This window comes from Tachypleus tridentatus, chromosome 13 (assembly GCF_004210375.1).
Source record: "Tachypleus tridentatus isolate NWPU-2018 chromosome 13, ASM421037v1, whole genome shotgun sequence".
Taxonomy (NCBI): Eukaryota; Metazoa; Arthropoda; class Merostomata; order Xiphosura; family Limulidae; genus Tachypleus; species Tachypleus tridentatus.
This window is the reverse complement of record NC_134837.1, coordinates 248,051,408-248,063,483: the sequence shown is the minus strand read 5'-3', so window position 1 is coordinate 248,063,483 and position 12,076 is coordinate 248,051,408. Positions and strand designations below refer to the sequence as shown.

At 34.1% G+C, this 12,076-nt stretch overlaps 2 long non-coding RNA genes across 3 annotated transcripts in view; both read left to right on the top strand.

The window, feature by feature from the left end:
* Nucleotides 1-3,978: 3,978 nt before the first annotated feature.
* Nucleotides 3,979-7,813, top strand: LOC143239461 (uncharacterized). The gene is made up of 3 exons (XR_013021191.1): nucleotides 3,979-4,834; nucleotides 6,097-6,437; nucleotides 7,367-7,813. It is a non-coding gene; the product is annotated as an uncharacterized LOC143239461 (long non-coding RNA).
* A 3,501-nt stretch (nucleotides 7,814-11,314) lies between these two features.
* Nucleotides 11,315-12,076, top strand: part of LOC143239059 (uncharacterized) — a 251,545-nt gene continuing 250,783 nt past the window's right edge. Inside the window, exon 1 of one of the 2 annotated variants that reach the window (XR_013021006.1) lies at nucleotides 11,315-11,704. This is a non-coding gene — a long non-coding RNA (uncharacterized LOC143239059). The remainder of the gene's footprint in view (nucleotides 11,705-12,076) is intronic. The other variant, XR_013021009.1, reaches the window with a different exon arrangement.

Below are 12,076 nucleotides of genomic sequence, written 5' to 3'. Positions count from 1 at the left end.
TCCCCACGCCCTAACCACCCCAGTACGTGTTGAGGTGAGATCCTGCAAGGAGGGTCCTCCCTCCTCTGTTAAGGGTTGGTCGGCTGTGGGAGATGGTGCCTCCGAGGTGTCCCAGGCTTCCCCAACGGGGATGTGGCAGGGGTTCTATGGGACCCCAGCCCAGACCTCGGACTTAGTGGGTATTATGGTTCTCTCCCACGACGCCATTTTAGTTCCGACCCCGACGTTGGACGAGTTCCCATCACCTGGCTCTTTCGACTGTTTGGTTGACTTTCCCAGTCTCTCGGGGCTGGGAGAGAAGAATCAGGGGGAGCGGGGGTCCTGCCGCCCCATGTCTTTTCCAGACTTCAATCTGGATGTTCCTGTTGTGCAGCGGCGGTGATCGGATGCCAGTGGCCGCAGCTGCAAAGAGGGGATGGGGTCGGGTGGCCTCAAGAACCACTCGCCCCTTGTCTCAATCTGTCCAGTGAAAGCAACAGTCACTGATTCCTCCCCTCGGATTGGTTGATGGGTTTTTCCAGCATTACTTTAACCATCCAGGAATGTTTGGGATTGTTAAACAATTCTACACATTCTCCCTCTTCAACCACTTTGTGGTTGATGCAATATTTTTGCAGGAGCCCCTTTTGCCTCTCAGAGGGTCCACTTTTCGTTTTCCTCTCGCTATCCTGTCTGTTCCTTCTGGTCGTTTGGCACGACACGTGCACGGGGTGTGGGGAATCCTCTTTCACCCGCATTTTAATGGCACCATCCTCACGTTACATAGTGATGCTGAGGGACGAGTTGTGTGCGTTGATGTTGTCGCTGGAGGTCGTGAGATTCGTTTTGTCAATGTCTCTACACTTGCACAGCCTGGGGAGTGGGAGGCCTTCTTCTCGGGCTTGGACAGGTTCATGGTTATACAGGCCGATATCGTCCTTGGTGGCGACTTCAACTGCGTCTTGGATCCTTATCTCGACAAGATTGGAGGTGATCCTCTTTCTGGTGTTCGGTGTACGTGGTCTCTGTGTGCGGTGCTGTCGGATTTCGATTTTCCCGATGTCTGGCGTGTGCTGTGTAGGCTTGCTTTTGTGGCAACTTGGACTGGTTAGGGCGTTTCTTGTCGCCTTGACAGGTTCTATGTAACACCTGGCCATCGGCAGACCCTCAGTAGAGCTGCAGTTCACCAGGTTGGGAATGTCTCGTTTAACGTGTCCGACCATCGGGCACTTCTCACCTCATTCTGGAATTTTGTCCCAGTTTCTCGGGATCCTGATGTGTGGAGGTTCAACGTTTCCCTCCTTGCTGAGGATGAGGTTGGAGACGCGTTGATTGTCCTTGCCTGGGGGCTCTGCTCTGTCAAGTCTGTCACTAGGTCCTGGGAGCAGGTCTGAAGGAAGCCTGTGCCTCCTTGTTGAGGCAAGCTGACATGTGCCGCCTGGCCTTGTGAGGCACTCAGGACGTCTTGGCTGCCTTGCCTTGGCAGGCCGATGGATCTCTGGGTCCTCTCGGACATCGAGAACCAACGCATGTTTTTTTTTTGTAAGATCTGTACTTATAAATTTTAAAGTATGGAATATTAAAAATAGCGGAATGTGTTATTATAACATAATTTTGTTCTTGACTGAAGCTGTGGGGACTTACCGAGATGTTATCGAATGTACAGAAAATTTTGTTTGCTGTTATGTTCCTCTTACCTATTATTGTTTCACTGGACGTGGAGGAAATGCAGGAAGCTGGTGGTTCAAAATGTTAAAGAAAACGATTAACGCTGATGATACTTGAGTATTCACTTGGAATGGTATTATCAATAAAAAATATAAACCAAATTTGTATTTTTAATATGCTGGATATGGAGTGTTTCCGATGTGTAAATTATGAAAACAAAGAGTTGTGAAACAGTTAATACATAAAGATATTTGTAATACGAAAAGTGTAGAAGTCGTTCGAAACGATGAAGACAGTTCTGGCAAACTTCAATAAAACTAAGTACAAGTGTGATTGTGTACAGCCAAGGGCTGAAACACGCGTGTTCTAAATATGTATCAGGATATACAACAACGTGTTCAGCAAAACAGATATGCAGTTATTATGCTGAATTATTAATATAAAACAGTTGAATCGTATGAATTATATGAACGTTTATGTACATTATTTGGACTAACACGAGAATTCATGAAATTTATTAATGTATTTAAAATTGTATAAAACAAATTAAAATTGAAAAAAAGGAGGTTAGTTAACACCTTGACTGCCAATTCAAGACAACATATAAAAAGGCGCGAGATATGTAATGATTTTACAGAACGATTATTGATTACATTTATTGGGACCTGTTTAATTCGCTCACAATAATTGTTTTTTGGAATTTCGCACAAAGCTACTCGAGGACTATTTGTACTATCCGTCCCTAATTTAGCAGTGTAAGACTAGAGGGAAGGCAGCTAGTCATCACCACCCACCGCCAACTCTTGGGCTACTCTTTTACCAACGAATAGTGGGATTGACTGTCACATTATAACGCCCCCACGGCTGAAAGGGCGAGCATGTTTGACGCGACTGGGATGCAAACCCGCGACCCTCGGATTACGAGTCGCACGCCTTAACACGCTTGACCATTGCGGGCCACCGCTCACAATAAAGGAAACCTTAACTGATATGATGAAATTACTGCGAGAATGTTCACTCTTCATTCATATGAGTACATATGACATTGTGACTGTTTGTCATTCACAATCTTGTGACAGTCAAGAAGTCTTTTCAAAACAATCAAGTTCTGAAAAAATAGTTTCGATATCCATAGTGGGAACAGCAAAAATTAACTTCTTAAAGTATGATAATTATATACATTATTTAAGAATTCATGTGTGTAGTTGTAACTTTCAATACTCGTTAAATAAAAATAAGACAATGTTCTCCGGATTTCAATATTGCTAAAATACTTCCATAAAAGTCTCCCGCTGGTAAGTTGGTAAGTCTACAAATTTACAACGCTAAAATCAGGTTTCGATTCCTTTCGGTAGATTCAGGAGACAGCCTGATGAGGCTTTGCTATAAGAAACATACACACACTTCCGTAAAGCTTGTGCGATTGTACTGCCCTCTAAGCTTTAACACAATATTTTGACCCAAGGGATTTCCAACACTCAATAATATGGGAAAATCAGAAACTGTGTATTTATTAATTTAGTTGTTGCTAAAAAGTTTAAATTATATGGAATGAAATATTACACACCGAATTCTTGATCATTAAGTATAAACAGATGTAACAAGTAACATATGTGATATAAAAGTATTCTGTAGATGAAGGAACAGATGTTGGGCAATAAGAAGGAGATTTTTTAATGTGTTTACATGAATACTTACCTTTATTTAATGAATAAAAATTCATTATGTTACAGCGAATAATGTGTCCACCAGAGTCTACAAACCAGGTATTTTACAGAAGTAGAGATGTCTCTCTAGATATTGTTGTAACAAATTGTTTTATCATCTATTTGTTCACTATGGTCTCTTGCACTTATTATCAGTTTGTCAGTGCTAACTTCAGTTAAACATATAACGCTTTTCGCCCCTGGAGCAACTGGAGAACATATCAACTGATGTAAATATGTTAGCATAATTATAATCCTTAGAAAAGGTGAGAATAACCAAAGTAACCTTCCTGGATGAATGGTGAAGATATTTTTATTTTTGGTAACAGTCTTTATTAAATAAGAAAGAGTTTAGAGGTTACAGCCTAACGTTAAAGACGAATTTCAAATATTTTTAAAACATCAAGTTGAAGAACAACAACATGATGACAAATGTGTTGAAGAGAAGAAGAACAGAGCAGGTCAGAGTACAATAAATGTGAAGTAACACACGAGATATAAGGAATATAAACATTAGATGTTGTTTTATTATATTATGAAGAAACTTAATTTGGAGGAAAGGAACTGATACCAAAAGTGGATTTCAAACCAATGTTGCTGGTGTTGGAGAAATGTATTCCTTGGATAAAAAATCTCGATAAATCTCTGAATTTGGATTGAACGAAAGAAATGTTTTAAATAAAAAGGAAAACTTTAAAATCAAACACTAAAGAAAGGGTACACGATACAGTGGTACTGGTAGTTTAGAATAAAATATATCCTAAGATATATCTGATATTCAGTATTCTATTTTTATCTAACAATTAGCTTGGGTATATTCTATATTCCATAGTTCCAGCAGATATCAATGTTAGGAATTGATGACGACATAATCTATAGATTGTTTTAGATTGTTGATGTATCTCACAAATGTATGAACTATTTCTTCGCTTATGAGCTTAGTTTGCACATTCGGCTAATAAATAACATTATTTATTATAATAAAATTAATTACAGACCATTTCCAAGAGATATTTTTCCAAAGGAATTTTTCTTTGTGCGTGTAAAAGGTTTAGCTAAGTACAAAAGAAAATACAAAGCTCAACTCTGTTAAACACCTTATAATATTAATACCTTCAGCTACAAACGTCTATGTTAACCTGTCTGCTATATCGTGTATTTGTATTTCTCAGGATGTCCTTGTAAACAGACATTGATGGTGTATTTGTATTTCTCAGGATGTCCTTGAAAACAGACATTGATGGTGTATTTGTATTTCTCAGTTGTCCTTGTAAACAGATATTGATGGTGTATTTGTATTTCTCAGGATGTCTTTGTAAACAGACATTGATGGTGTATTTGTATTTCTCAGGATGTCCTTGTAAACAGACATTGATGGTGTATTTGTATTTCTCAGGATGTCCTTGTAAACAGACATTGATGATAATTCCTACTCTCTTCTTGTGAACACATGGTGTTCATGTCTCATCTACTGGTTAACTGTAATTATAATTTATTTTGTTAGTACAAATACTTTATAGTAACATCTACCTATCTTTAAAATGTGTCAGCTATTTGTTTCTTTCAACACGTTATATATGAGACAGTTTGTTTAGTTCTTAAGATGTTATACAAGATATTTAAACGTTCTTATATGTGTACTTGTTTATATTTCGTTAAATATTAAATATGAACATTCTCTATTGTGTCGTAATATACAAATTACAATATTATAGATAATAAAAGGTCCACCAGGGTCTGCATTCTAGACATTTTACACACTATTAGCTATTGATTTCTACATTTTATAGTATAGATAGCCCATTGTGTAGCTTTGTGCTTAATTCAAAACGACAACAAATCTACATGTTATTGTAACCTACTGTAAATTTTCAGAACACATATACCAATTGTAAATGTATTCTAACAACACGACAGTAACTGGCTACTTTACATTTCTCCATCTGCCTGTGACCCACTCGTGAGTACAATCAGAAAGGTTAAATGTTAACATTATATTTTTCCTAAATCTTAATGGTTCACCTGTGATCCAGCAACAAGTGTGAGAACTTACAAATCTATAGTTCGTTATTAGGTGATGCAGATTGGTCCTAGAGATAAAACAATAACTCACTAAACACTCAAGCAACAACATATTATTATGACACATAATATTAATATGATACATATAATTTGTATAAATATTGATACATCAATAATTATACAAATAATTACAATTTAATGTGTCAATTAAAATCAAGGATGTTTCAACTGAATGTTTTATGAGTTTGTTTCCGAAATTGTTTTTGAAGTTATTAAATAATTAGGTAAAAATTATAAATATTCTAAATCACCAACATTTTAACCACGATGTTCATCTGGTTCTCCACTGGTTCACTTGAAGTTAATTTAGCTCATTATTCAAAATAAACATCTTAAAATGTGCGGAGTGTAATAACATTTGTATCAAGTTAACCAATGTATGAATAATTAATTTCTCTTGATGAACTCAGCAGATAGTCTGATGTGGCTTTGGTATAAGAAAATAAACAAATACGGCTGTTTATTACAAGTCTACTGGCTACTAGTTTTCGAAAAACTACTGTTGTTAAAAAACGTATAACAGTTATTCGTTTTATGTTTAATAAAAACAGTTTTTTTAGTATATATTATGTCAAAATTATATTCATAAGAAGATATTATTAGGTATTTGTGACTGAGTTTTATGATAGGTTTAGTAATTTGTTTGTTTTAAATTTCTCAGAAAGATACGAAGGGGCTGTGTGCACTAGCTGTCCTTAATTTAGCAGTGTAAGACTAGAGGGAAAACAACTAGTCACCACCACCAACTCTTGGGCTATTCTTTTACCAACGAATAGTGAGATTGGCCGTCACATTATAATGCCTTCACGGCTAAAAGATCAAGGATGCTTGGTGTGACAGGGATTCGAACCCATGATCCTCAGAGTACGAGTCGACTGCCTTAATCACCTGACTCTTCAGGGCCTGGTTTAATAATATTCAAAGTACTAATTCGATTGCTATCAAACGCCATATTTTCAAGAAATATATTTCGTTAGCAGAGCGCTATATTATTGGCCTCTGGTAAGTAAAATAAGATTACATTTGATGTTTTGAGCTTAATATCAAAAATTAAGTTGTAACAGGTGATAATTAATAACTTTTTAATTAAAATTTCTAATAAATCTTCAACTTAAAGGTAAATTTATTATTGAATTAATAAAATAATTAAATCTCTTAACATTCTACCTAAACATAGTGACAGTACAGTGGAACTAGTAGTTTAGTATAAAATATTTTGTAAGATTTATCTCATACTCGGTGTCCTATTCCTCAGTGATAATAGTTAACAATATTATGTGTTGATGACATCATTAACTATAGATTGTTTTAATTTGTTGATGTGACTTATAAACAGATAAAGCATTTGATCACTTCTGATTTTAGTTTCTAAATTTTACGAATAAATAACATTATTTATTCCAATAAAACTAACTATAGACCATTTCCAAGACGTTTTCTTTAAAACATTATAGATGATACAAGTAACAGCATTAGTTGAGAATAGTGGAAAAGTCGAAGCTTAACCCTGCATACTTGAAGGCTGACGTCGATACATGTTATTAAACACCATCCTTCTATGGACTGACTGTCAAATAGGTGTGGCTTCAACAATATAAAACAATTAAACACAAAAATCCATATTAACCTGCCTGTTATACTGTGACATGAAAGATCAAACAGGAATTTATAGTTCTCCATACGCTGGATGTATCTTCCTAGACTTAACCTGCCTGTTATACTGTGACATAAAAGATCAAACAGGAATTTATACTTCTATATACACTGGATGTATCTTTCTAGGCTTCCGTGTTTTAGTATTTCTTAGAATGTCTCTGAAAAGTTCTTGTGAATAAACTTTGATGGTGTTGTTTAATAAGTGTGTATAAATGTGTGAAGGAAATGGGGTTAACTGGAGATTTAATAGAATGTACAAAACTTTCCTTTTATAGATACTTTCCTATGACATAGAATATTGTCGGTGGTGAGAGAAGAGTCTTCACATTTGTACTACAGGTTATTAATGTCCCACAGTTGTCCTCAACCAGGTATGTTCTGATGGTTAGGACATTCAATTGGCAGTCGTTGGACAGAAACAAATCGTCGAATATTTTCACCATTTTACCTCCTCAGAGACATTATAATATGACGATCAGCTCGACTGCTAGTTGTTAAAGAGTAACTTAATAGTTGATGGTAGGTGATTTTTATAAGCTGCATTCTCTCTACTTAAACACTTCAAAATTAGAGACTGCAAATTTCGAACGAAATTCAACAAAACAAAAAATATTGTTCGACAGGTCCTGTACGCTTATAGTTGGTATAAATATAGAAACAAGAACAATAATAAGTAATTTTATGTTCTAGGTATGTTTAATCTACTTCAGTGATTAAATTAATTGACTGTGCTGTTTTTTCAAACACAATATTTGATGTAATTCTAATAATTTTCGATGCTTTAACTTTACAAAATGGCAGATTCTAGAGGTTAATAAAATATTTACAAGGTATATTAGATGTTTACCAAACATTTCAAAAGATATTTCTGGTAAAATATTATACTCCGAATTTTCTTTCATTAAGCCTAAAAAACATAACAAGTGACACGTGATATATCGGGTAAATTATCACATTCTGTAGATTAAGGAACATAATTAACCGTTAAATAAGGCAAGATTTAAAGAGTTATTAAAATTAAATCACCAGTAAGAACAAAAGTATTATAAAATATATATTCTGGGTGAATGTTAAATTTAGATGCTCATCATGGTTCATATTATAAATATTATTGTATATTTCTGATATTCAAGATCTACAGTAAATAAGTTGATGGACAAAGATATTTATACGGAATTTACTATCATTACAGTAACAAATGAAACTAATAATTTTATTCTTCGTTGCGAGGTTTATAGCTGTACAATAGTCTAAAACAACTGTGGCTACAACAGAAATTGAACCCTCAAGTTTGCCCTCGGCTGAACGAAAGGAAACATTAGAAAAACATTGGCTTTCCTAGAACAAGAAGAATGTTTTTAAATTACCGAGATATATTCAGTGTGGAAAATTATATTTTGTAACGTATTTATGTTACATACCGTGATAAAACACTTTCTACAGATGATTATATCATAGTAAAAACTAATTAAACATTCTCTTCTTTGTTCATAAAGATAAGGTAAATAATAATAATGGTATAAGGCTTTCTAGTCCAGGGTAAAAACACAGAAGACACAATTAAAAGTCCATTCTTTATATTAATAATTTCCCAGTTTCAATATCACGTTACTTTGTAATACTTCCTGTGGTTTTAACAAAATACTTATGAAACTCATTTTGTTAGGGTTTTACTTTATGTGACCAACTGGTTAATATGCCCAGATATGATTCTTAAGTTTTATGAAATTCTTTTTCCATTATTTGAATTTGTTTACCCTTAATTACAATATAAACTATACAGCCAAATATATTGTACGCAAGTAACGTAAGTTTTATTAATGGAAGAACATACAATTAGATATTGAATAACTTTAACGCAAAATTACCCTTCGCAGTACGAGGAGTTTGGGTACGCTACAAAAGTGACAGTCAGATCCCACTTTGTGTTTAGATGAGAGTAGTCCAAGAAGACGATGTGAAAGAAACTGTTGAGTATTCTGTTTCTTGGACTACGATACTTAGAAACAGACATTTTGCTTAGTTCGATGGATAATAAACAGTGTGGAGAAAACTTTTAAATGTTCTTACATGAATACTTTTTATTTTATTAAAAATTAAGCAAAAACATATTCTCCCATATGATTTCAACTATAAAAATAAATTATGATAAAGAATGATATATCCACCAGTTTTCAAACCAAGTGTTTTTCAGAAAGGTAGCCATTTCTCTCTCAATGTTGTTTCATCACGTGGCTGTTCACTACAATCTCTTGTATTTCTTGGCAGTCTGCCAGTATTACCTTCATCGTTTCAAACACTTTCTGTACTTCGTATATCAGGTTTCGCATGGCCAGGTGGATGAAGGCGTTTGACTCATAATATGAGGGTTGCCGGTTCGAATTCCCGTCGCGCCAAACGTGCTCGCTCTTTCTGTCGTGGGGGCATAATAATGTAATGGTAAATGCAACTAACTATTCGTTGATAAAGGAGTAGCCAAAGAGTTGGCGGTTTTTGGTGATGACTAACTTCCTTCTCTCTAGTCTGACACTGCTAATTTTGGAAGGGATAGCGGAGACAACCCTCGTGTAGCTTTGCGCGAAATTCAAAGCAAACAAACAATATTTTATATATAATTTCCCATTTCAGTTTTATGTATTTTTTCTTTTAACAGTTTGCAAATTCGAGACTCTCCAAATTTTGAACAATAACAATGGAAACTTGTTTTACATTTTTCGTCAGTTCATGAAAGAAAATATGATATGTTACCAACTACTTCGCCCTTTTATTAATAGCAGTTCGCAGCAGAATGACACTTTCAAGTACAATGAAAAGACTGTCTTCATATGTACTGTTTTCACTTTTTCCTAAATTGTACTTTCCTTTCTGGGGACAACAGAACAGGAAGGTATAAAAATTATCGAATATTCAACACAAGATACTAAGATATGTTGAGTTGTAATTCTTATTTTCTCCTCTTGTTTAATTTGTTTTCTGATAATAGAAATAAGTTAAGGCATTTTTTCAAATTGATGTTTGTCTATGACATACCTTTAGTTATTCTCCAGCTGATGTTAATTATTTATTCAGTAACTAGTGACATTTTCTAAGTAATATGCCACAACTGTATTTATGTTTTAATTCTGACCGTTACTAGTATAGAACATTATTTCGTGAAAGTGATATAAATTTTCTTTGTTGTCCGAGGGAACATGACTTTACCGTGTACAACGGTGTCTTCTTCTTTTGGAACTATGAGGAATATGTTATTCTTGTAACCTGGAGCCCTACGTTACGTTTATCAAATAGGGTTAACATAGTTCCTTGACAACCAATTTTAGAAAAGAAAGTTTAGAGATGTATTTAATGTTTAATGTAATAAACTTCATAACGAGTTACAAAAATTTAAAAGCGTCACCTAGTGTAATAAAGTAGTAATTAGAATATAATTCCTTTTGTTTTCAAGTATTCTTCTATTTTCACTGTTGCCGTACTGTTTCATATTCCCTTTCCCAATTATTAAATAGTTTGTAAATATTTTAGTAACAAATTTTGGTTCTTTTGATTAATTGTAATATTTTGTTTACTTAACCAAGGTTGAGGTCAAAGTTGAAACGTAAAAATCTTGAACCGATATGCATTTTAAATAAACCTATTTAACATTATTTCTTTATGACTGAGTAAAATAAACAAAACCAAAGTATGTCCATATACGTTACATACAATTAAGGTTTTGTAGGTTTCCAACATTATAACTAAAATACTTAAATCATATCGTGATATTTCTGATATTCACTGCTTGTGAAGATTTTCTTGTTTCATACCAATAAAGATAAACGACAAAATGTTTTGTTACTGTGACAGAACAGTATAAATATCTGAACACTTTGTTTGTTTAAAGAACAAAGCCACAATGGTGTTTCTGTTGTGTACCATTTAACTACTTAAACTTACCGCTGTATCCCAGTGAACCATGTGTAGGTGTTGTGTCAGTAACAAACAGCGTGTCAACATGATTAGGATAGAAAAATCATTTAGTTAGCCTGTACACTTATGGTTAAATAACAGAAATGTCTTTACAGACACACGTATATTCTAAAGTTAAAATAACTACGTTTTGGCTATAATATCGCACATCGAGGGTCGTTTTTTTCTAATGTTACAATAGCTACGTGTGTCCCACACGATTTATTGATATATAAACTATATCCATTATATGTAAACTGTGTGTGCGAGGGGTTCAAATAGTTTTCCTCTGTTTACATGTTACTATCTTTTCTACCCTAATCACACAACTTTATTTCCATTTACAGTTTCAAAGTTATTCCACCACTACATGAGCCACCTTAACAGAAACGTATCACATGTAAATAACAAATAATCACTCACTATTTCCTATTGGCTCAGTCTGTCTCTCTGCATGTCTCTATAATACTGTAATTTATTCTTCACGTCAATGTTACTAGAAACATTCTGATTGGTTGTGATGTTCTCAGAACTGTGCATCTCATTAAAAATACAACAATATAAGCTGAGTATCAGGACCGTAGTCAAACTGTATATTTACACTCTAATAAAACGTAGTAGAATTAAATACAACGTAGTAGCAGTGCCTGGTGACTGAACACTCCTTGGTAATATAATTTTTATTTCTTGTTTGAGAGTATTTCTTTATAATAGTAATTATAATGAATATTAAACTAAGTACAGATCTGAAGTACTTATTTGAATAATTATTTTTATCATGTCAACACAAACTAATATTTTGTTTTCATTTCACAAGTCGATATTTTACCACAGGCAGGGTAACTTCAACGTTTTTCTGTGCGTTGTTAAACTTTATTTCTGTGTGTTTTGGTTGATCTGTCTGGTATTGTTCTTGGATATAAACTTTCTTTAATAAAGAAGTTTTTTACTTTCTTGTTTTAAGTTTAAAAAATCTCAATCAAGAGAAATTTCAATATAAAATCATTTTTGTTGTTAAACGGTATTTACAAAATGTAATT